General features: G+C 39.7%; 1 protein-coding gene and 1 long non-coding RNA gene across 2 annotated transcripts in view; one reads left to right on the top strand and one right to left on the bottom strand.

Annotated features, from left to right (window-relative positions):
* The window catches only part of mapk8ip3 (mitogen-activated protein kinase 8 interacting protein 3), a gene marked incomplete in the record, with an annotated part of 1,049,817 nt that overhangs the window by 948,507 nt on the left and 76,554 nt on the right, over positions 1-24,756 (bottom strand).
* LOC108239291 lies at positions 17,081-23,798 on the top strand. Its single transcript, XR_001808712.3, has 3 exons — positions 17,081-17,166; positions 22,148-22,234; positions 22,827-23,798. It is a non-coding gene; the product is annotated as an uncharacterized LOC108239291 (long non-coding RNA).

Raw genomic sequence — 24,756 nt, 5'->3', positions numbered from 1 at the left:
GGACAGTAAACAACCAAGATCGATTCTCTCAGCAGGCAGATGATGCATTTTAGTAAGCAGAATCACTCACACCTTGAGAATCATTCAATAATAATGTTTTATGTATCAGACCATTGACATTGGGTCAAAACAAAACTTGTTACACTGTGAATTATTAAATGAATCCAAAACTCAGACAAGATACAATGGAAAAAAACAGACTAAAAACTATTTTTTAAAGAGAAACCAGATCCTTCAAATCAATTAACTGATCATTACTACGTCTGAGAACTTCTGTAAGAAAATATATATATGGCAAGTTTAAGCAGGGGAGACATCAGAAATGATCTTTCGAAATGATGAGAAATGAAGTCTGTCGTTCTGCAGCAACACATTTCATTCACAAGGAGAAAACATTTAAGATGGCTGGCTGTCTTCCCAAACGCCCCAGCAAGCTCATCCAAACGATTGAGTGTGAAACACTTAGCCAAATGGTTAAAAATCCTTTTAACAAACAAGCAAAAAACAAAAACAAAAAAAAAAATACAGACTCTACAGGCTTTTGTTTCTGCATGGAAAAATTTAAAGCTTATAATCATATGATTAGAAAACAAAGAGAAACACTGATTAGGTGTAGCTTATTTCCAAGGAGAATTTGCAAAGTTGCATCTGAACAAACAGAAAAACTTCTGGAACGGCTCACAGTTCCAGAAACCCAAACACAACATATCAGCACAAATACCTCACAATGAAAAAGAGAAACTAAAAGCTCTAAAACCGGAAAGAAAGCTGCTAAAGGTTGTTCCATAACCTCTTAAATGTGAGGATAGGTGTATTTACAGTGTCTCATTAGACATAAATATTTTTGAAATGATATCCTTATCCATAAAACCCCACCACTGAACATGGGGTGTAGTAGTGCTGTAGCAGTGTGTCTTTTTGTCCACTAGGTGGCAGCAGAGTGCTGTATAAAGCAGTGACGTTCAATCCTGGTCCTCCAGAATCTGTACCTGCATCTTATAGCTGTTTCTCTGTTTCAGCACACCTGATTTGAATGAGCAGGTGATTATCAGGCTTCTGCAGACCTCGAGGACCTGCTGAAGAGGTAATTCAGCGACTGAATCAGGTGTGCTGGAGCAAGAAACCGACTAAAACGGGCAGAAAAGTGGCCCTCCTGGACCTTTATCACCGCTATCATAAAGCATGTAGGTTGTGTAAATATTTAACCATGTCAGTGCATTTTTGAGATAAAACTCTTTATACTGAATGACACCATTGGAAATGGTAGTTATTGAAAAAAATTATATACGACAAAATTTCGTATATGACTTTTAGTGTACTGCGTTGGCTGTGGCTGAGTTAAGCTGATTTTTTTTTTTTTTTCCTTTTCCAGCTTTCCTAGTTTCCTAGATCCCAAAACACACAAACCTACATCCACACACACACACACACAATGTCACTTGCCTATTAAATGAATCTACAAGCAGTCAGCCAGATGGTCTGCTAGATTGTGCTTAGTGGTATGGATGAAGAATTCTATTACTGGACACACACACACACATGCGCACACACACGCACACACACGCACAAAAGCAACAAAAGCAGCTCTCCACAGCACAGCTGGTCCGTGTTCAGACTCAAATGTGCCAGATGGAGTGGAACAGAAAGAGGGACAGAATGACAGAAAGCCATGCATGATCAGAATAATATGTGAAAAGCAGCACGTCACTTTCACATACAGCACTGTGTGTGTGTGTGTGTGTGTGTGTGTGTGTACAGTAAATCTGCATATTTATAGTAAGAATTCAGTTATAGTAAGTGAGGAATCTCTGTAGGAACTGGATTTTTTAATATCCATTCATCCTTCCATTACTCGCTTCTCCTTTCCGGGTCACGGGGAGCTGGTGTCTCCAGCAGTCAGATTTTTAAATGACACACAGGAATCCTTCCACGGTCAAGAGAAGAAGGATAGGTCTTGGTTTTGCTTGATTAGACAAACTCAGAAGCACACACAATAAAGTGTTTCTTGATTATTATTTTTTTTCTCTTATAAATCTTACAGTTTGAAAAAGGCAGCCATGTTTTTCCTTTGTTACTATACCATAAAAACAAGCAAAAAACATACCATACATCATAAAAGTTGGTAAAAAAAATAAATAAAAAGGAAATAGTCTTTTTAGGGCCTACACCATAGCAGTAACAGAAAGAGTGAATTTTTCAGCTGAATTAATAAACTTAAAGCAAGTGGAACAGAAGCTAAAAAATCAGCAATACCATAGCTAAAATCTAAATGTTTCATAATGGTAGCTGAAAGCAAAAAGTAGCAAAATTGTAGCTAGAAGTAAAAAAATAGCTAACTGTAGCTAAAAGCTAAAATTAGCCAAACAGTTTCTAAAAGCTTCCGTGTGGTTCATGCTAACACTGTTTTATAAACCTCTGCTCTGCAGTTATTTTTACTTTACATAGTTATTCCAGCAGAAAACTTGCAATGTTCTTACAGGAAGTGCCACAGGCTGCACTGGAAGTGCTACAGCTAGCTGCAGTTGCTGCTAATTGAGCTGGCAAACAACCACATAATTCGATGGAAATAGCTGTGTAATGTGAAGTCGGTGGCGATAAGAAGTCCCATTTATTTTTCTAATTTGACCTAACTGTGCCAGTCATTACAGCCCACGGTATGTATGAGTGCTTCTCCTCTTCCTTGTTCCTTTCCAGATCCTCATTTCCTGTTTATGTTCTGCTCCTTTCTCTTTGTGCCAAGTTTAGCTCCACTTCAGCCACGTTCTGCTCCACTGAATTTCCAATTACCTGCTAGCATCTTTAGATTGTTTTTTTGAGCAAAGGATCTTTTTTTCTTCCTCTGTTCCTTGTCTTTATAACTGCAAGCCTATATTTGGATTCTCACCTTCAAGTTAGTTTGTTCTGAGCCAATTTAGCATTGTGACAATGGGTACATATTTATATTTATATTGCTATCATCTCTCTTTGTATTGGTGAACTAACAAAGACTTGTGTCAGAACTGTGACTTATTATAACCAATACTTGTTGTTTTTTCATGATAATTTGATGTGTTACTTTAAAAAAACATCTTTAATGGTTATTTAATTGTGTCAGCCAGTATTGTGCGGTAAATCTGAACTGAGACTCCTAATGTAGTCTCACTGCAGACGCCTGAGGAGGAGGAAGGAAAAATGATGGGGGGAAAAGGGGAGAATCAGAAAACGTTAAAATGGGGATAAAAAAGGACATATTAGAGCAAAAGGGATTGTAGGTGAATGTGGTATCTGGTGGAGGATAGAGGTCATAGAAGCTGAAAGAGGGTGTAAATTGTCCTGATTGAAACCTGCTTCTATTGGGGATTCTTTTGTCCCCTACTTTGACTAAAAATAGTCCTGCTCAGTGAGAGAGGAAAACTACAAGACTGATTTGATTCTCCTTATATACACCTCTTATTCGTTCTACATAAATGAAAAGAAAGAAACTATCTATATTACAGTGTTGATGGGAAAACCTGTTTATTCTGCAGTAGAAAATTTGAGTTTTCTGCACGTTTTTGCCTTCCAAATGTGATAGATGCCATGTACCCTTTGCTCTATTGGAACACATCCTCGACAAATCAACAAAACAAATCTGCAACACCTTTTCTGGGCAAAGAAAAAGATCCGGGATGGGAAGTTTTCCATCTTTGACACTCAATGGGATTATGCACTGAATGTGCTGATTCCCAGACAATGCCTGGGGCGTTCGGTTTGTGAAGTTTGAATTTGCTGCTGCTGCTGCTGCTGCTGCAGAAAGCAGCGAGGCTGTCTCTTTAATGAGATGTCACACCACCAGTCTGTTATTTTATTCACGTCACTCGCTGGTGCACACACACACACACAAATGCCACCACACACACGTTGACATTCCTTTACATAGCATTGAAATTCAGAGATACAGTAAAACACACAGAAAAGAGTGATTTTGTGTTTGTCGCCGTTTAAAAACAAGAAAAAAAAAAGAATGAAAATCAGCATTTCTGTCCTTTGCACTCAGCTGTGAGTCAGGGAGACATAAAAACTCATCCCAGAGGGAGCAGGAGCCTGAAGGGAGGGGCCAGAACCAGAGGAGGAGGGAGGGGGCTGAGATAAAGGGGATGCTTGGGACAAAATGTTCTAATCCGGAGCCAACATCACAAAAAGTTAGTTGAGGGTTTCACATTGTTTCTTTTTTTGGGGGGACGGAGACTGTTGTCCCAGTGTGACCCAGCAGAGCGGCTGCAGGGACCAGCTGCTACCAGGAGAGGAAGCGAGGAGCATCAGCCCGCAGTGGGTGTGACTGATTCCATGTGAAAAGAGAGAAACGCTCCGGGCGACAGGGAAGGACACTCAAACTCCAACTTCAAGCTCTAAAATGAAAAGCAAAGGCGTTATCCCACCAAGGGCAGAGGAGGGTGTCACGTGTTTCTCCCAGGCTCACAACACAGTTCAGTTCAGAGCTTTTACTTTGAATAAACTTGTTGCCAAATAAACTTTCTTAAAGTTAAAAGTAAAGACATATCCTTGATAATTTACATGAATTTAAATTTATTAGTGATGTAATTATTAATAGTTTTGCTTTATTTAAAAAAAAAAAAACAGCCATTCTCCCTGGGAGCTGTAAAAAAAGGATTTCACAGCCTCTGAGCCACCAGAGGGACCAGTTGTTGAAATGTTGTAAAACTCTGCAGGCACTGGGGGGAGTCCCAGACTACAGACTGAAACAGACTGGACCGTACTCTGAAGTTAGTCTTGTGTTAAAAACAATCCGATTTCCTTGAAGGAATGCACATCGCCCGTCATCTTTCATGCCAGAGATTTAGGTTAAGATCATCTTATAATGAAAAGCGACAGAGCTCAGACCAATCCCATGCAGTACAGTGAGATGTCACGCTCAGGGTATGTGCTGTGAATGACTCTCAGCTACTACCGTATCAAATTTTAGCTCAATATCTGCAAATATGACTGAATTATAGCTTTTTTTGTGAGCTAATGTTTAGCTGTGGCGACCACCTTCAACTGAATTGACTCTATTATTTATAGAGGCATATCCAATGAATACTGTTTGAGAGTTTCATTTAAATACCCTGGTTCATGAGATATTTTGCTAACAGAAACAGTTAGTGCTAAAGTTTGGAGCTAAGACCTCGCCCAATGAGAAGCACTTGAAGTATGTGTTGTGAATGAATTTCAGCTACATTCATACCAACTTTTAGCACAATATTTGTGAAAGTAACTTGGTAAAAGCCATTGTTTGTTGTTTTTTTAATGTCAGTGGGCTGTGGTGGCCATCTTGAATTATTTTCTGCAAGTTTCATTAATATTCCAGTGGTTCAAGAGCTATTTTGGTGACAAACAGAGACATGTACAGGCAAAAACGTTATTGCCTACCATTCGGTAGCAGGAAATAATTATCCCAAACAATCAGTCTCTTAAGTCAATTTAAAGAGAAAAAAAGAACTTTGGGTGTTTTATATTTTGGCACATTATTTTCTTAGTGCTTTGACTAAAGAGATACCATTTTCAGATTCGAAGAAGGCCACTTTTTTACCCTCTTTTTCCTCTTTCATAAACACATGCTGTAAATCTTTCAGATAAATGCTGTGACACACAGCCCTGCTCTGCCTGTGCAGGTGAGTCCTTCTACTGTCAGCCCTCATAAATTCTGAAGACCCAGTTTTCAATTCAGCTAAGCGCTTCAGGTTATAAACAAGTTTTCGCTGCTGATATTTCACAATCTTGGCTCTCTGAGGTATGAGGTTGCAGTTATTTGTTTACACAAGCGACGGGGCAGGGCTCAAACGCTGACATTTTTCAAGGGCACATTACCAAAAAAACAAATGAACACTTTTTACCTGTCATAAAGCCACTGTGACGTCTAGTTTGATGTGTTATAATGTATTATGTTGGCATTATTGTCATATTTTCCCAAATAAGAATAAAAAACACTCTATACAAGGTTTGTTACAAACTTGACAACCAGTTCGACACACCATATATGGCTAACAGCAAACCTACAACCAATTTTACCACCATAAATGAAGAATTTACCTTCGCAACCACTCAGTTTTACACCTTAGTCGGTTCTGGCAACAAAGCAAGGCTGCCTTTTACACAGTAAACGCGAAAAATCTGAAAAATGTTCAGGCAACATCACCAGTGTTTTGTCAAGCCCGTGCACATACCTGAGCACAACGTGAGCCTAGCTTCCTTTCAAGTGGGGAGGTGGGCGGTGGACGGGACAAAATCTGCGAACCAGGAGCGCTGTTGCTATGTCGATAATCTCAAAATACCCCTATATGTACATTTCCTTTCACATGGGGCAACGCAGCTCCATCCTGTAGCCACTTTCTCACCTTGGAACAGCCAAGTCAACTTTAAACTGTGACTCTAAATCTGGGATATTTTAAAAACGGTTTCAGCAGCTGGATTGACTTCTTTAATCGGAATTATTTAAACTCTTTTAGTCCATTTTAGCCACTGTGTAATGAAAAGCCCTACAAGATACTGTAAAGATTTTTTTGTTGTTGCTTCTTGTGCAACTCAGAGGAATTTATCTAATAAACGGCTTCAGATAGTTCGTCCCTTCTTTTGTCCAACTTCTCTGTCACTGTTGTCTCTATTTATATTTTTGCTGGAAATGCTGGTGGAAAATGTAGACTCAGTGGGTGAATCTATTTTTAAACTTATCCTTGTTTTTCAGTTGAAGCAATCAAGCCTTTAAAGTTATGGGTTAGACAGCGTTTGATATCAAGCCTATATTCATGCGGGTGATTAGATCTTGAATGGAAACTCTTGAAACTCTAGTTTGGTCTCCACCAACTTGTAAGGAAATTGTTTTTTTAAACCAGTTCCGATTTAAGCGTCAAAGAATTTGGCTAGCGATTTCTCTTTTAATTTCGCAGGACTCTGTTCATGACCTCGAGGTTAGCGCGTGTGATCACTTATGATACAAACCCTTCTGAGCATTAAAATTCAATACATACATTGTTTGGATTTCAGCTCATGGGAGCTGTCACCGGGCTGAGACGTGGGATAAATCCTGGACAGGTCATCAGTCCTTCTCAGAGACACATAAGACCGGTCATGCATATGCATAATCACACCTAAAGTCCAATCCTAATCTGCCAAAAGATGAAAAAGAAAGATATTAGCACACAAACTCAAACGCATTGTAGTTTTAGGTGATGTTTCTATTATTGCTGCCTGTAATCCGGCCGCCTCACACCTGTGCTTGTTCATTACCCTTTTAGTGCTTGGAGCATGTGACCCTTTCATAATTAGTCTCTACTTAAACTCTTGACACTGGGTGCCATGGATGCTTGAGAAATGCGCACGTCAAGTAGTTTCCCCAGAAAGTCACAGTCCTTTAAAGACGACACCGTGAATCTTTTTTAATTGCACAAGCCATTTCTAATCAGCTCGGGCTCTAATGTTTGACGGGGCGTAGTTGTGCCGAAGTGATCCATAATGAATATTTGAACGATAAGACGTCTGACCTTATTTTGGGAGAACCATTACATAAGTGCTCACTACATGAAATGGGAGGAATTGCCCGGGCTTGTTAGAGACCGAGGACAAGATAGAAGCTGCAGGAACTATTTTTGGATTGCAGTAAGGTTTTTTTTTTCCCCCTCAGGGTTTATGCCTCTGTGCCATGAGAGAGTAGGAATATTAATCAATGCTTTTAGTGTTTGTTATGAAAAACGCTCCCCCTCCCACTGTTTGAATGGCAGGAAAGCTATAAACCTGATTTCCCCCTGACGTATTAAAAACATTTCTCAGAAAAACGGAGCAGAGGACTTGTCTGAACTCAAAAGCTGCTGTGCGGAGTGCAAACTAGGCTGCACAGCCGAACTGGATAATTGTTTTTAATCAACTGATAATAACCAACAGATAGGAAGGAAAATAATGGATTTTATCAGCCACTGAAGACGATAGTGTTTTTGCCTTTGTCTGTGTGTTTGTTTGAATGAAATGTTAGCAAAATATCTGATTAATCAGTGATCAGATGAGTCAACCCCATTTAAGATGGCCGCCACAGCTAAGCTACTTCAGCAAACAGACGGCTGGCTATGAATTTGACAATTTTACAGATATTAAGCTAAGATTTGGTGTGGTAGTTACTAAATCTGTGCTTTGTAAAACTTTGCCATTAACTATTGGGGTCGACTGTGTCTGTCTGTTAGCAAAATATGTCATGAGCCACTGGATGGGTTTTTTGATCAAGAAATGATCAATGGCTGTACATCTGCAACTGATTAACGTTTGGAGTCAGTCCAATTCAAGATGGCCACGACAGCTAGTGCACAACACCCAACAGAAAAATGGCTGTAACTCAAGTAATTTTACAAACACTGAGCTAAACTTTGGTGAGAGTCATCCTCAACGCCTACTCTAAGTGTGTTAAAATATTGCACAAGATTGTTCATAAGGTTGTTTACAAGGTTTGACCATATGATTTTTAGCTTGAAACTCATGAAAGGCAGGATGTTAACATTATTACAGTGATGTCCACGAATGCACGTGTGTTTACACTATGAGTGCTCGCTACGAGGCAAATGCCTTTAAGCCGGCTTCGGTCAAAATCCTCACGTGCGGCTCACATCTAATCAAGGCCTGGGTGTTTGTGTGCGAGTGCACAGTGTTAATGTGCCTGTCAGATCCCACGGCCTCGTGCTTATTCCTGAGCAGCTCAGGCAGCACGGATCACATTACAGCTGACCTCTGAACTCTGCTGGATCCTGGGCAAGTGAGACAAAGACACTGAGGGAAACAGGGGACGGCGCGAGAGAGAGATAAGCCGAGGCAAACGGAGCAGGTAGCAGGGCGAGGACGAGGGCGATGGACGTGCTCCTCGTGATTTATCTGAAAGTGGACACGTGCGAATGCAAGGCTGCTTAAATCGACCGCACGGAGCCAGAGAGAGATAACGTGAAAAGTTTGTCTGTTGCCATGACAACTAAAAGCTCCAACCGAAGTTTCCTGACTAATTCATAAAGCGACGAGAAGCGGTGTCTGATGTAAGATGACAGACTTTGAAGCAAATCATCTGCCATAAATTTACATGTCAAACAGTTCTTCTTGACTTTGGTTAGCCTGAAAAAAACTAAACAAAGCTACAAGTTTGATTTACTGAAATATGTTTGCAAAACATTAAACATATTGACTTTTGGTTTAATGACTGATTTAACCTGGTTAGTTGTATGCGATATCAAGTAACTTGAATGAAAATGAGAAAAATGGTGCTTTAATTAGGGCAACATTGAGACTTTTGAGCAACATGTGCCCAGATAAGAATACATCTCATCTAGGGTAATTAATGCACTTTTAAAGATGCATAATTAACTTTGTCCAAGTGGAGGAGTCCAAGTATCTGGGAGTCTTGTTCAGGAGCAACAACAGGATGGAGCGGGAGGTGGACTGATGGATCAGGGCTTTGTCTTGCAGTAATGAGGATGTTGTTCTGGTCGCTGTGGTGACGGACTGAGCCAAAAGGCAAATGTCTCCACTGGTCTGTCTGTGCTTCAGCCCTCACCTGTAGTCATGTGGTATGAACCAAAAGAACAAGACCTTGGATACATGCAGCTGAAATGAGCTTCTTTTGTATGATCTCTGGGCTTCGTATGAATATAGAGTAAGGAGCTCCATCCTTTGGGCAGAGTTTGGAGTAGAGCTGCTGCTCCTCTGCATCAATAGGAATTGATAGGTGCATCTGATTAAGGTACCTTCTAGGCGCCTCCCTTTGAAAATCTTCTGGGGATATCCCACTGGGAGGAGACCCTGACAGACTGAGGGAATATATCTCCTTTCGGGCTTGGGAACACCTTTGGGATCTGGATCTGGAGTGACTGGCTGAGGAGAGGGATGTCTGGTTTCCTTCTTGGACCAGTTACCTCTGCAACGCAATCAATATTAGGCTGAAGAAAATGAACAGATTAATGGAAATCTTACATGCAGGAGTCAATGTATATCAGCAACTGACAACAACAATCATGAAATATCTTGGGCTCATAATGTCTCCGACAAAATGAAATGTTTCCTCTTTATATTTAACGTATTGTACCAAGTTTATTTGTTTTTTTAGGATTTCTGGTAGCAAATGTATAGATGGCTATGAAACATCTCTCTTAATCACATCACTGTGAGTGATGTGATTAGTCCTATTCCCTGAAGAATGAAGTCATTTTATAGTCAGATACTTATTACGTTTAAGAAAAAATAAATAAAAACAAATGCAACACGTCTGGCGCTTGCAGTTTGATAGCATGTTGTCTGCCTTCCCTCGTGTGTGCAGATGAAAGACAGTTGGAGTTTGTCCTTGGTGGTTCCTGAGCCATTTTCCCAGATGGTGTGATTTGGTTCTAATATCCTTTATAATGTCTGTTCAGAGCCTAAGTCATCTTCCTGAGCAACCATTAGTTTCCACCTCCAGCTACAGTCGACTTTGACGTGCAAAATTGATGACATTTATTCACTCCGGTGAGCATTTGGAGGAGAGAAGGTGACAATAAAAAGGGAGAATATGAAAAAGTGAGAAACAAATTGGACCAGGGAACGTGCTGCTGAAGGTGTCTGTAGGAGCTTTGTGCTGTTTTTCTTGGTTGTGTTCATGTATGACATTTTTATGGTGCATAACAACAGATGGCATGTGTTTTTCTCTGCCACAGCTTCCACTTCAGATTCCATCCAACACTCACAGCCGAACACTCATGTCATTCAAAAACACAGATTCCCAACCATAAAACAAATCTTGTCCCCAAAATTCAAGGTTTTATTTCAATAACTTGAGTTTTGCCTTCAAAGAGATGTGGGTCTTAGAGTAAACAGATTTGTCTCCTACTCAGGAGTGGTACAACTGCACGTACTAACACATACCAGATGGGCGTTTTCCAGCTGATCAGCATTGTTAAAGACTCGTTTGCTTTTGCAAGTAAGACCTGTCCCTCTGTGTTCCTGACCACTGACTTTGTCTTTCTTTTTACTGACTGGACATTTTAGTTGAGTCTCATTCCAATATTCTGACTTTATCTTGCCTGTTTACGCTATTTCTAGACCAGGAGAAAAGTAAAAAGTCTAGTTTGTGTTTGCATTTTCTTTGTGTGCAACTGTATTTCTTCACTCGATTGGAGTATTTTTGTCCGTGTTTGAGTTGTGACAGGTGCGGCGGGTTTTATCGGCTTGATGAGTCAGTCACTCGGTCACGACTATTCTTAAGTTTGAAAGTGAGAGGGGTCGTGTGAAGCCCATCGCAGTGCATTGCATTCGCATGACGCTTGTTGTGCAACAGAGAAAACATACAGCACATGTGTTCGAGAAAACACGTGTGCACAAACCGACATTCGAAATAAACAAATATACACACAGACAATGTAATATTCAAAACCCTGGCCTTCTGATTTCCATTTGGAGCTCTGAACCTACCTTTTCCAAAAGAACACTGAATGCTCCAGTGTTTTATTATCTATTTTTAATAATATAATGCAAACATTTGATAACCGAGCAGACAAACAGTAGTTTTGGAGGAGAGAAGAGCTTATATTCCATTATTTTTAATGTATGGTTTCAGCTTCTCAACTGTTCTTAGAGTAAAAAGTGTCCTGGCATGATAATAGTCCAGTATTTACACAAGCAGGACTACTGTTCTGATGCATGTGATGATTATTGTTTTATCCTGCCTAGAAAGGATGACCAGCCCCATAATGAACCATTTCAACCAGGCCCTAACTGTATCCTGCTGTCCTGAGTAAAACCTTGGCCAGGTCTGATCTCTGTGTGTAAGTTGGTGTTTCTTTTCCTGCAGCGTGATGAAAAACAGACAACAAGATCAGGCAGATACACACGTTCTCCCCACCAACAAGCACGAGTCAATTTTAACTTTAGATACAGTGTGGCATACAATGAATTATGATAAAATACTTTACAACTTGATACGATACAGTAAGACAAAATTTAATACAGTTTATCATGATACAGTACAATAATAAAATGATATAATTCTATACTGTGGCTGAATTAACACTGATTGCTCTATGTTTTTTCACCGAAACTGAATATGGTGCTTAGACTATGCAGGATGTGACATCATGGCGGAGCGGCCCGTATGACACAAGTTGACCAAATACACTGCAATACCATCCGAAACAATTTGGTACAATACAATCTAAAACAATAAACTTCATTGTCCCCTTGGAAAATCACTCGGCACTGTCCCAATAAGAAAAGGACAATATGCAACCATACGGTAACACAAACTGAGATCACGTCACGCTGTGTGAAGTAAGAGGAACGTACGTATATTCAGAGAAAGTGCATTAAGAGTTTCGTGTGTTCCCGTTGTTCTGTGGGCAGCAGTAAATGTAGATGCGCCATTAAGTTGAATTCTTTCTTGCTAATCAATACAAGTTATTACAGTATTTCTTCCTTCTCTATATACCCGCCCCCCTCCCCCTTTCCCTCTAGTCTCTGATTCATTGTAATGCAGCACAGATCACTCCCCACATGGCCTCGACAAAGGCTGCTTGTACTCCAGTAGACCTTGGGCTGGGAGCCTTTGTGGCAAAAGTCTCTGACCTCACTCCTTCCCTTTATTAGACAGACTCGCATAACATAAACAGCTAGACTTCTGAGGGAACTCTCAAAGAGGTGGGGACAAAAAGACATCCATTTAGATGTAATATTGCTCTGTTTACAAACAAGCCTATGCCCCTTTTGCACAAATGGGCACATATATCATTGATGCACTGAAACATAAAGACACACACATGCATAAACAAGCTCATTGTGCCCCAGTCCAGCTTTTCACAATGCTAATGGCCTTGGTGCTCTGAAAGCATGGAGGAATAAACACAAAGCTGGCCAACATGTGAGTGAGCGGGCTGTGAATTGTGCTCTGAATGGATCCGTGTGTTTGTGAAGGAGCCAGGCTTTGTCACAGCCCTCCACACACACACACACCGAGCTTCCAGAAAAGGCCGTGTTTCAATATGGTTTTGTAAGGTCCTCACAAACAGGAGCTGAAAGCGGATAAACTGTTCACTGTAGCCCAAGTTACATCACTTTTTTTTCATTTCTTTTTTTTGAATAATGTTTTGTTCCAGTCAATTTCAGGAAACGGAGAAGGTTCGCTGTGTGAAAACCAAACTGAAACGGTGATAATGAGTAATGAGCTAATAATGATGATGATGATGATCGTTTATTTCCCAGCCTCTTACCATGATATTTATCCAATAAAATAACATCTCTAATGAAACAGACATTCAAATCACTCCAAGAATTACCTGAATTACCTGAATTCAGACATTTGACACTAACCTAGGAAAAAAAAACATCCCTTGCAGCAAACAGACCAGAAACTAAAGAATATCTGTCCTTAGCTTGGAATTTTTACCCACTTTTCTCACAGTTCCTTGAATTCTAAGCTATTTTAGGCCATCTTGCACACACAGCAGGTTTAAAACCTGCCCACAGATTTTCCATGAAGCTCAAGCTAGTGGACTGTGATGGCCATAAAACTTCAAATTGTGTTTCTGTCGCTGCTTTGTAGTTGGTTTTCAGGAATGACACACAGAGAATCGTTATCCCGTTGAAGGTTAATTGTTTTTTTTTATTTATTTATTGCACGACTGCTTAAAATGGACTTTTACTAACATTTGGAGACTGATCCCTTTTCTCAACCACACCCCTTAGAGAATGATTCAGATTAAAACAAATGAAAATGTCTTCACTTCTTCTTCACATGTACATGTTTAAACAGGTAAATGTTAATTACTCTGTCCTCGCAGGTTTAGCTGGTCCCAGCCTCAGGCCTCCATCTGATAACTGCATGTAAATCCTGCTGGTGCACCACTATTGTTCCAACACAGTCAGTCTGGCCTGTCTGCTTGTTCAGACTTCCACAGCCCGAGCAGCTTGACTTCCTCGGTTACATTTGCAATTTCAAAGTTGCAAGAAATCACCATAGCAGTGCAGACACAGCTCTACCCAGTGTCACAGCAGATGGAGGTGTGAAATGGGCCAAACTTGCATATTTATAGACAACGTGGACAAAAAAGTTTTATTTGTGGCAGGCAAAATCCTGAAATATAACACTGTCAGTAACTCTGAGTTGTTCTTACTATTAAAGGAGGATTTACAAGTTACAACTAATAAATGACTTTAAAGCATGTAGGTTTATAAAGTAGTGTTTACATGAATCACTGTGTAATTTATGAGATTAGAGTTGGTTTAAGAGGGCAGCTATTAGCTTGTCAATCTAGTCAGACCTAATCAGTACTTCTCCAAACTCCAAAGAGCTATGTACAACAGGTACTATGATAATTATTCATAACCTTTCCAAACTTTAAAATATCTGAACTGGGACTTCCGTGTTCAGCTGTTTGTTTTACCTAATTTTCTGATCTAGTAGGCTCCGATGTGATTTGCGTTTTGAAACTAAACACCCAAGAATTAGAAGGTTTATATTTACTTCCTCCCATGGTAATATCTGCTGGGGTGTGAGACACTGACCTTTATTCTTAGAACCAGAACCTCACACTGTCAAACCCATGCAGACACCAGATCTGCGTGTGTTTCTCCCAGCCACACAGTGCCATGTGAAAGCAGCTGTGCTGGCAGTTGTCTGTGCAGTAACCAGAGAGAGGAACAGAACAGAGCAGGACTTCAGCAATAATACCACAGTGGGCGTGCCTGTGTGTCTGTGTGATAGAGGTGCAGGGGGGGGGGGCAGAGAGGCACAGCCTGCTGAGCCAGGCCTCTCATTATGTGGGAAGTAATCTGAGCTTTCGGGGTGCGGGCCGGCCCTCTGACTGAGCTGAATGGGGGTCGAGCTCCGGCCCCCACTGTCTTTCCTGTGCTTTCACTCTGCTTAGCTCGGCAACTCTGATTATAAACCAGGGCCGTGGGGTGGGGTGGGTATTTTGGAGCATGATGGGGTTGGGGAGGACTGAATGATTGGGGTGTGTGGGGGGGGGTGAAACAGAGGTGGTAAAGTTTAGGTTTACAATGGTGAAATAATATGTTAAGTTCATGAAGTTTGTCGTTTAGGAAGCACTGACCTCACAGTACTATTAATTTGATGTTAGGGAGTTAAAAACTACTATACACATATATATATAAGGTTTCCTTGATTTATAGTCTTCACTAATAAGAAGATTCTTAGAAAACAGAGAAAAATTCAGTCTAACATTTCTACAGTTAAACTCATCTAAAAGAACATCTTAAATCATAGCAAGATACACAACTGAGATCATTATAGATTTTAAAACTATACTAAAGCAAGCACTATTGTAAAAATTCCTCTTTTCAAAACTATTAGGCACTATTATATAAGACCCGTACTGGTATTATATACACACATTTTAATGCTGATTGCAATGTGTAAGTGTTTGTGTGTTTGTTTAGGTGCGATGCTGACATCAGCTATGCAAAGGTGGGTGTATGACCTTGCATTGCCTCAGACTAAATGGGTGCCTCTGCACAATGTAGATGATTAATTGCTACCTTCCATTTCACTCACACATGGGTCAAGTCATGCGGACTGAGTCTGTTTGTGTGCGGGGGTGGGTGTGCGCGCGTGTGTGTGGCGTTAGGGCGACAACCTTGTCCCTTAGAGCTAATGAGGCCTAGCGGCCAATGTCCTGAGCCTCAAAGTGTACTTGATTTCAGGGCATTACCAAACACAGCAGGCACACCATTCATTAGCTCTGACACAAAATGTCTATTTTCATCCCTGCTCTGCATATTACGTCTCTCGCATGAGTCGTTTAAACCACAGTTTAGAAAAACAGTGCACCTTTCCTTCAAATATAAATGAGGGAAAATAGTTCAAGCTGACAAAACAGTTTTAATGACTGAAAGAAAAAAAAAGAGAAAAAGACTTGTAATGCGGCCCTTTTTCTCATTGGCAGAAGTAGGTCTGTCTTATATGGAACCGGCACGAGGGTAGGCTGTGTGTTCTTCTGCGTGTGTATTCTTGTGTGATGTGTAAAAGGGGTAGGTGGTGTGCCCCAGGGGGGTTCTCTGCCTGCCTTCATGTGTTCCTGTGTTTACTTTCTGTAAGTTGTAATTGGAGGAATGACTCACTCTGGGGCTCTCTGGGGAGAAAATTATTAATTTATAACCACTTTTGCCAGGCTGGAGTTTTAGAAGTAAAACAGTAGCAAACAGAGAAGAAAGAAAAAGACTTTAGGGAAAGTTCTGTTGTATGTTTGGATAAATCCCCAAACTTTGTGCATATGAATAGGTAGCTGGCCTGAAAGAGTGGTTTAAAGGGACTATTTTCTACATGTTTCTGCTCATCTTCTTTCAGCTTAGTTCTGTATCTCACAGCTGTGTTTTAGTGTTGGAGTGAGGAGGGCAGTCGTTGGCAGCCCACACTGCTTTGTGAGTCAGCTGAATCACTTACAATCGGCACAGCGTGTCATTTGACAGCAAACAAGCAAGCGGCGAGGCTCGGGACGGTGGTCAAACGGTAGGGAGGAGGTGAAATATGGGCTCCCTAAATCAGATGGGTGGAGTTTGTGAAAAGACTGATGCTATAGTGGGTGGTTTGGGTTACTGAGTCACCGATTTCACTTCCCAGGGTGTTACTGTGAGGCATCAAGGTTGGGACATGGAGCTGAAAATCATGTGGAGATGCAGCTCAGTCAACAACCACAAAGCATCAGGCTCTACGTATTTCCTGCTTTATTAAGGCAGCAGGCACTCTGTTGTCATGGTTACTATGATAACAGCAGTGACGGCTAAAGGAAACCAATTCTAATGATCACAAACATGTGATAGGTGCTGCAAGTAGATCAACTGCAAAGGTGGACTTAGTCAAGAGATTAAACTCTTTTGATTCTGAAACAAAGAAATCATATTTTCATGACTGCATTTAGGCTTTTAAAGATGATGCACAAAGCGATACACAGAGATAAAATAAAAAACAAGCTAAAAAGAAATTGTTAATGAATTTGTTTATGTGTTCATGGGGTGTTTTTGGAAGCGCGCTCATTTGCTCGTTTACTATGAATTTGAAAGCCGAGGGCGTCCCTTATCTCTTTACACTATGGGCCCCAGTCGCACTCGCTGACATTATGATAAATGATGATTTGTGTGTTTCTGTCTCTAGTGGAACATCCGGGCTGGATTCGAAGACACGAACTGGGGATTTTAGCTGAGAGGGAGGTAGGTGTGTGAGATTAGTTTGACCTGCTTTTTTTTTTTTTTTGAAGCACATTGCGTAATACCTAAAGAAAACCTGCGCCGAACACTTCTCTAAAGGTGAACAATAGGCCTAGATTTTCTAAATGGTTTGGTAAAGAGCAGTCTGCGTAACGATTAATTTAACACACATTTTGCACAACATCTAACATAACACGTATTATAAAGTCGACAGCAAAAAAAAACAAAACAAGCAAACAGAAAGAAGTGAAATAGAACACAGCCTTCCCTCTTGACCAACTTTTATCTGTTCTCTGGGAAAATGTGTTGCAGTCAGTGGCTCGTCCCTTCTGACTGGGAACAGCGCTGTTGACTCATGTCCTTATTCTTAGCACACTGCATCAGATGTCCACTTTGTATAGTTTGGCTGGTTCACTATCTATTTCAGTCCTCCTCTAAGGACAAACATGCTGTTAGTGGCAAAGGAGGTGAGGGTAAAATAAAAAGACTACAAGAAAGTCAAGCTAGATGTTGAAACCACACTGTGGCTTCAGCAGACTCTTGCATTGTAGGGTATATTCTTCCTCCACTATTAATGAGAATCAACAAAAGAATGTTTGACTGACAGTGAGCAAGACTGAAGAAATGTTTTCTGTAGATTTAAGAAACAAAACTACAAGCTTCCTGATGCTGAGCTAATCGCTGCTCATTGCAACACATATTACAAGATTTCTTAAGCCTGATGTAGAAAAGGCAAATTGCAGTTCCCTGTTTTGAGTTACATGTTGACGGAAATTCCCACTATTCGTTTGTTTCCGTGTTAAATTTGGTCATAGCTAGCATGAGGTTGTTAGTGTGCGATTTCAAAAACAGAAAGAACCAGATGGTCTAGCACGTTAGCGAAGCTTGTGAGAGCAACAAGTGGGCCGACAACGCGTTGTTTGTGACTCCTGGTGCGTTCCATTTATATTCAAAAGTCTGAAACTTCCAGGTGCCAAATTGGGAAAAAGAATCAACTGGAACGCCGCTAATGTCTGAATTCCAGCTCGAGACTCGTGACCTCAAAATCCAATATGGCTGCCTCACAGATGAAAGCCTGCAGTAATAAACTGTTTTTACTTCTATTTCTTTATTTCCCATTAAATCAGTCACATACATTTGTTCAGAAACATGTTGCAACATTGTTTGTATGCATATAATGCAGAGAAATACATTGTTATTGGCTTGTATTATTGGTAACAGTTACCCTGCCAACTGAGGACAACAATTAGCAAACTTAATGGTTTCACTAAATGTTGTTTGTCTTTTTTTCTTTTTTACTGAACTAAAACTAGAACACAGTTATTTGGATGTGGTGTTATTACCAGATCTGAGCTCAGACATTATTTCTCGCAGTAAACCCTCGTGACTAAAATCAATGTCCCTCTGCAAGCGAAAGCCCGAGGCTGTCAAACCTCATTAGAACAAATAGATCTGCATTTTATCTGGGAGCCTTTCATAGATCACGTTTGAACCCAGCGGGCCTTTGCTGTTTGGACATAATGATGAAAACCTTTGCCATTCAACCGTCGTGTCCTTCTTGTATCGTAATGTGGCTTTGTCCTCCAATTACCAAAGGTGAAGAAAAATGATCAGTTTTACAGTTCAGCCATAACTTCGCCCAGTCTCACATATAAGAGCTGCGAGTTCCCATCAACAAAGCAAATATAGCGCAAAGCAGAAAACGTTCGACTGCCGCCACCGTGGCTCCGCAGTAGCTGAACGTGTCACCACCTTCATCAGATGTCAGTTTTAAATATCGGTCTGTCACTGAGATATCTCATACTGATGGAAATAAACTGTTCGTCCCGAGTTTCAGGCGTCTGACTGTAAAGGTTTCTATTACTGAAGCAGGAGTCGGATAGCAACGTTTGATTGCAGGTTTAGTCTCTTGTCTTTTGCATATGTGTGTAATACAATAGGAGAGCTCACTGTGCTTGCTTCAGAACAAGCAGCTTTTCCTCTGCCTGCATTTATCTGAATCCAATAAATTGCTGGTTCAGCATTCACACTGCTGTTTACTTGTTTTTTACATTTCTGAAACACTTTTTGCAATCTAACTTCTGCGTACTTTGTGCTATTTTAGCAAATCATATATTAAAATGTTCATTCGGGAGATGAATGTTATGACTTCTAGTTATTGTTGCTTTTCTACCTTGTAAAAGATTTCACTTTATTCACAAATATTATTTGAATAGAAATACGCATTGAGATCTCTTCAGTTCCTTTAAAAACTTTAAAAATTTGGAAGTTTTAGTTGGCATTCTGCTACTTTTAAAAAGCCTTGACAGCAACAAAGACTGGTTTTGAATAAATATAAATAAGCAAACTGCATCTAAAACTATTGTTGACTTATTTTGTTTGGGAGTACAACAGTCTCTCCCAAATGCTCTAGATACAAATTTAAAGATATAAATATCTCTGCAACTGATTATTTAAGATAAACATGTGTTTCAGTAAAGAGGAAAATATTTTCTAATCTATTTCTAAACACATTTTACTTTTATCCAAGAGTATAAATAAACTTAAAAAAATGATAGAGGCTTTCCTTGAAGGAACACTTTTTGCTCTTCCCAAATCAAGGGGGTGACTCTCAGCTACTACCACTACAAACCTTAGCTCTATATCTATAAAAATGGCCGCTTGTTTTTGGGTCAAAACGTGTTGACAGTTTTATTTTGTCTAATATTGGTTGACAAAAAACAGCATTCTTATTTCAAAACCACATTTCTTATCACGTAATCAAGCTGCATTTTTTGTGGGACATTTAGGATAAAACAATTAACTTACTTTTTAAGAAAAATGCACAAACTTAACAATATTGGTGTTTTTAAAATCGCTGTCACATTACCGTTTGTGCATTCAGAGTGAAACAGTTATATTTTGCTCTCAGGATCAGTGCAGTTATTAAATCATGTTGCGTGAAACTAGATTAGAATTTTTATGCTAGATGGCAAAAAAATAATAATAAAAAATTAAAATGTGTTCCTTTGTTAACCTCAGAATTTTTATAAGTAACTTCTCCTCTGGTCTCACACATAAAAACACATATAACTTAAACAAATAGCATATAATCAGTGCTCGCAGTTTCCTGTGGAAGGGGAAGGCAGAGGCGAAATGATGATCTTTAGGTTGTGGTTCACTGAAAGCCTGTGGTCTCAGTAAAGAGTCAGTATATGTTTCTATTTTGTGATTGTGTGTGTGTGCATGCGTCATTCCGTACCCAGTCATTACTGTGTCTATTGTGTGAAATTGTCGAGCTACAATGAATACAAGCGGAGCTTCAGTTGCAGGGTGGGAGGAGGGAACCAGAGACTTACGGCATGTGGACAACGTTATATTTTCATCTCTGGCGTGATAACAGTGTTTACATTCTCAAATTTGATCCTGTCCAAGAGCGACTGGAGACAACGGAGAAGATGTGTGAAATTATTTACCTTCACACCTCTGCAGATGATCCCTGACGGCTGACATCATCTGACGGATGACTGTACCAGCGTTACATCATCCGTACAACCTGTGTGATTACGAGCAACATTGATTCCAGTATTTCCATTATCCGTTTTTTTCTTTTTTCTGCCTCCTTGCCATGGCCGAGTAGGCGAAGGGAGACTATATTGTTTTTGCTGATGTCTCTGTGTATGTTCATATGTCTGTCTGTTACCAAAATATTTCATGAAGCAGTGAATAAATTTGAACTTTTGAAATAAACTTGATACAGGATGACTGCCACAGACAACTGACCTATTGAAAAAAATAGTAGCAATAAATAAGTGAGTTTTACAGATCTTGACCTAAACTTTGGTGTGGTAGTAGCTGAGAGTGATTGCCAACACATATTCTGAGATCTTTGTTTAAAATGTTACCATTACCTGCAGTCAGCTTCTGTTTGTCTGTTAGTTAGCAAGATATCAAATGCAGCACTGGACAGATTTTTAATAAATTTAAAAAAATAAAATACAATAAAAATCATTGGTTGTACCTCTATTCCTTGCCCAATCTTTGAGGCAACCCGAGTCAAAATGGCCATTAAAGTGGCTATAATTCAGTCAATTTTACAGATATTGAGCTAATTGGGTGTGGCTGCAGCTGAGTCATTCACATCACATACTCTAAGCATGACATCTTGTAACATTGCATGAAATCATGCATGGTGTTATGTCCAAGACTTTACCAAAAAAAAAACACAAAAAGCTGCAATTCTCTCATTTTTCAACATAAAATCAAATTAAAAGCAACATTTTAAATTTCCTCCAGTCTTTTTCCCCACCCCATATTTTTCCTCCTCCCTTGAACTACCTATCAGAAACCGCCCGCGGAGTCAGGTTAACAACAGTTTCTCCCCCGAGGCAGCCCAACTGCGGGCTTCATTAAAGACTGCCTCCCTGCAGGGCACTGAGCTGCCACATGGCCGTCTCTGACTCTGCAACCTGTCACATGGTGTTACAGCACTGCGTTTTCAGCTGTCAGCCCACAGGTACCTGTTTGTCCAATGAGGACACTCACTGACTCGTTTCTGATGGCTGTGTGAGTGTGTTTCTGGGAGTTTGTGCAGTTTGTCTGGGACTGCACTTTTTGTGTTCCAGAGGTAATAGCTTTTAGTGTCTGAGTTTGCATTAATTAGCTTTTCATGGAAATATAGTCTCTGTAATGTTCTGCTGAGTTTCTGTTGTCATCATCATTAAGCAAAAAGTAAAACTCATGCGAAAATGTGCAAAATAAAGAGTCGGTAGCTATAATCAGTAATGAAAGCATGCCTATGTGAGACATTTATTGATGCATGTGATGTTTGACCCAAAACAAACATATTTTTCACAGGGAGAACACCTCCACCAAACTGTAGAGCAATTAGCCGTAGTCCGATTTTTAAAAAATCATATAAGAAAAACTAAATCCCTACTTTCTTCTCATATCCGTAGCTGATGTGTTCTTAAATTAAAAAAATTGTGCCTTTGTTCACCTACAGAAGTAGCTGAAGTGATGGGAAATATGTCAAAACGGCAGCATCCATGGAGTGGTTTGGGTGGAGAAATCTAACAATTTTGATGCAATGGTACGTATTTATACTCAGACTTGTTGAGTAAAGTTTGCAGATAAAAGTGTTTTGTTTACGTTGAATGCATACCCGCAAGTTCCTCCAGTCTTTTTTAAAATTGCACCGTTTGAAATAAGTCAATATAACCTTTTTATGTTTGATTTTATACTTTGCAATGAGCACCTGGAAATCTTTGAGCACATCATCACTGAAAATTATAGATATTTAGTAAGAATTTAGCAATAAAAAAACTTTGTGCTTAAAATTTGAAGCCCTGCTAGCACTGAACACTTTTTCTTTTTTACAAAGCAACGTTGTCATGACCTACATAAACAAAAATGGTGGATTAGTTGCTGTATAAATAACTGGTTATTACATTATTACTGCTCATAAGGTATAATAATAAACTAGAATTATCACCACAGCACAATAATTTATTCTATTTTAGTATGGTATCTATTTTCTTATGAATATACTTAGGCTTTACTTGTGATTACAGGTATTTTCTAGTTAAACATCTGATATTTTTATTCATTGCTTTTGCCTTTTGACCACTCTCTGCAGCTCTGCTCATCATTTCTCCATCTATACTTCTGTCTGTTTTCAATAGCTGCTTGATCCTGTTCAGCCTGTTCAGGATTGAGGGGAGCTGGTGCCTATTTCCAGGGGTGATTGTGCGAGAGACAGGACTCATGGTGGACAGTCACCAGTTAATCAAAGGGCCAACACAAAGACAAGCAACTATTACAATGCATTCACAATTTAAAATCACTAATTAACCTAACAAACCCCTTAGCTGCAAATCAAACCCAGAGCCTTGTTGCTGCAAGGCTGACTAACCCATCTTCTCCAAATCTCCCCATCACATGTCGCTCTCTTCCTCATTTCCTACTTTTTAGTTCTCTGTCATCCTCTCCTGGATCCTTCCATCTGTTACATATCCCATCCATCTCAGCCCGCTGGCCGGGCTGCTGACGTCTGCAGCAGGAGTGGAGCAGAGCCGAGAAATGTCCGAAATCAGACCGATTTCTACTGAAGTGCAAACATACATGCGAGCCAAGACACTTCCCAGGTGCAGTCTAATAACTGGTTTAAATGGTTAATACAACCCTTGATAAAGACAACGTTGTATTTTACATTGTGCTGTTATTAAAACTTTATGAAGCAGTGTGTGTGTGTGTGTGTGTGTGTGTGTGTGTGTGTGTGTGTGTGTGTGTGTGTGTGTGTGTGTGTGTGTGAAACAAAGAGAAACTACTCAGGCACAAACTTCTGAACTGTCTAATCTTCTGTTTAACAAGTATGAAGTTGTTCCACCTATTATCTTTGTCTAATGTTTAAACCCATTTGGGTGTGGTTTGTCAGTTCAGTTGCTGTCAGTGATCACAGCCTTTATTCCAAAGACTACAAGGCTGCTAAACCCACACAAACAAGATGTTTTCTCAGAAATAATTTAATTTCAATATATTTTAATGTAGATGAAATGACAAGTAAAAGTAGTTGAAGTTATGCTGTATATATCAGTGAATGCTGTATGAATACATGCTTTTTTCATTTTAATTTAGCTTGTTTTATCATGTTTTGTATTTGTATTTATGTGTAAAAACACTCACTCTTCTCCCTCATGTAAACATATCTATATATATGTTTATATATAAATTCCAGTCTACTATGTCATTTTTTTTCTATAAAATGCAAAAATATATAAATATAAATGGTTAATTTCTCAGTTTGATGGTTCCAAACACTTTGAGGTGTTTTATTATTTCTTAGTCAAACTCTGAGTAGTTTTATTCAGCACGTCACAACATTAAAACAAAGAAAAACAATAATAATAAAACAAAACAAACAAACAAACAAAAACAATTTACAGGAGAAAATCAACTCACCTACTGCTTTTTCATAAAACCTGGAATTCATCCATTATTGGCTCTGGTTTCTATGCTGTGCACAGGAGACAGCCATCTGTTCCACATTTGTTTTTTTTTTACATTCATATCCTCTCCCCAGAGCTTCAAAATCTGTTACCTGACCTGCATTTCAAATATATGTTCAACAAAAACAACACAGTCACAAAAAATAGGACTTAATTTCAGTTATTTAGACAAACATTTCCATTATACGTGTGTGGTAAAATCATTAGTTTTTTTTTTCCCCCTCCTATTTGGTCATTAGACTCCATGTAATTTGATTTTATTCTGTTTAATCCCATCTGCATTTTCTCAAGAGAGACCTACAGATCCTATTTCAGAGGCACAACCTGCCAGAACCCATATGCAGCTTATCCACACATCCTCCTTCCACGTTCTGGCCGCAGCCGCCAGAAAACTCAGTAATCCTCTGTGATGGCTGTCAGCGCAGCGGGCACTATATCACAAGATGGGATTGATGTTTTATAGGCCTGCTGTGGACTGCTATCAGCCTGAGGGTGGAAAAAGCAAACGTGAGGGATGCACAATAAATCAGGACTGAAATGTGGCTACTGTAGAGCTCCGCAGAGCCACAAAGAAAGGAGGCTGTCTGAGTTCTCTCGGCCAAACCTA

This window comes from Kryptolebias marmoratus, linkage group LG12, assembly GCF_001649575.2.
Source record: "Kryptolebias marmoratus isolate JLee-2015 linkage group LG12, ASM164957v2, whole genome shotgun sequence".
In the NCBI taxonomy this organism is placed as follows: Eukaryota; Metazoa; Chordata; class Actinopteri; order Cyprinodontiformes; family Rivulidae; genus Kryptolebias; species Kryptolebias marmoratus.
The sequence above is the reverse complement of the archived record's forward strand: the minus strand, read 5'-3'. Positions and strand labels throughout refer to the sequence as shown.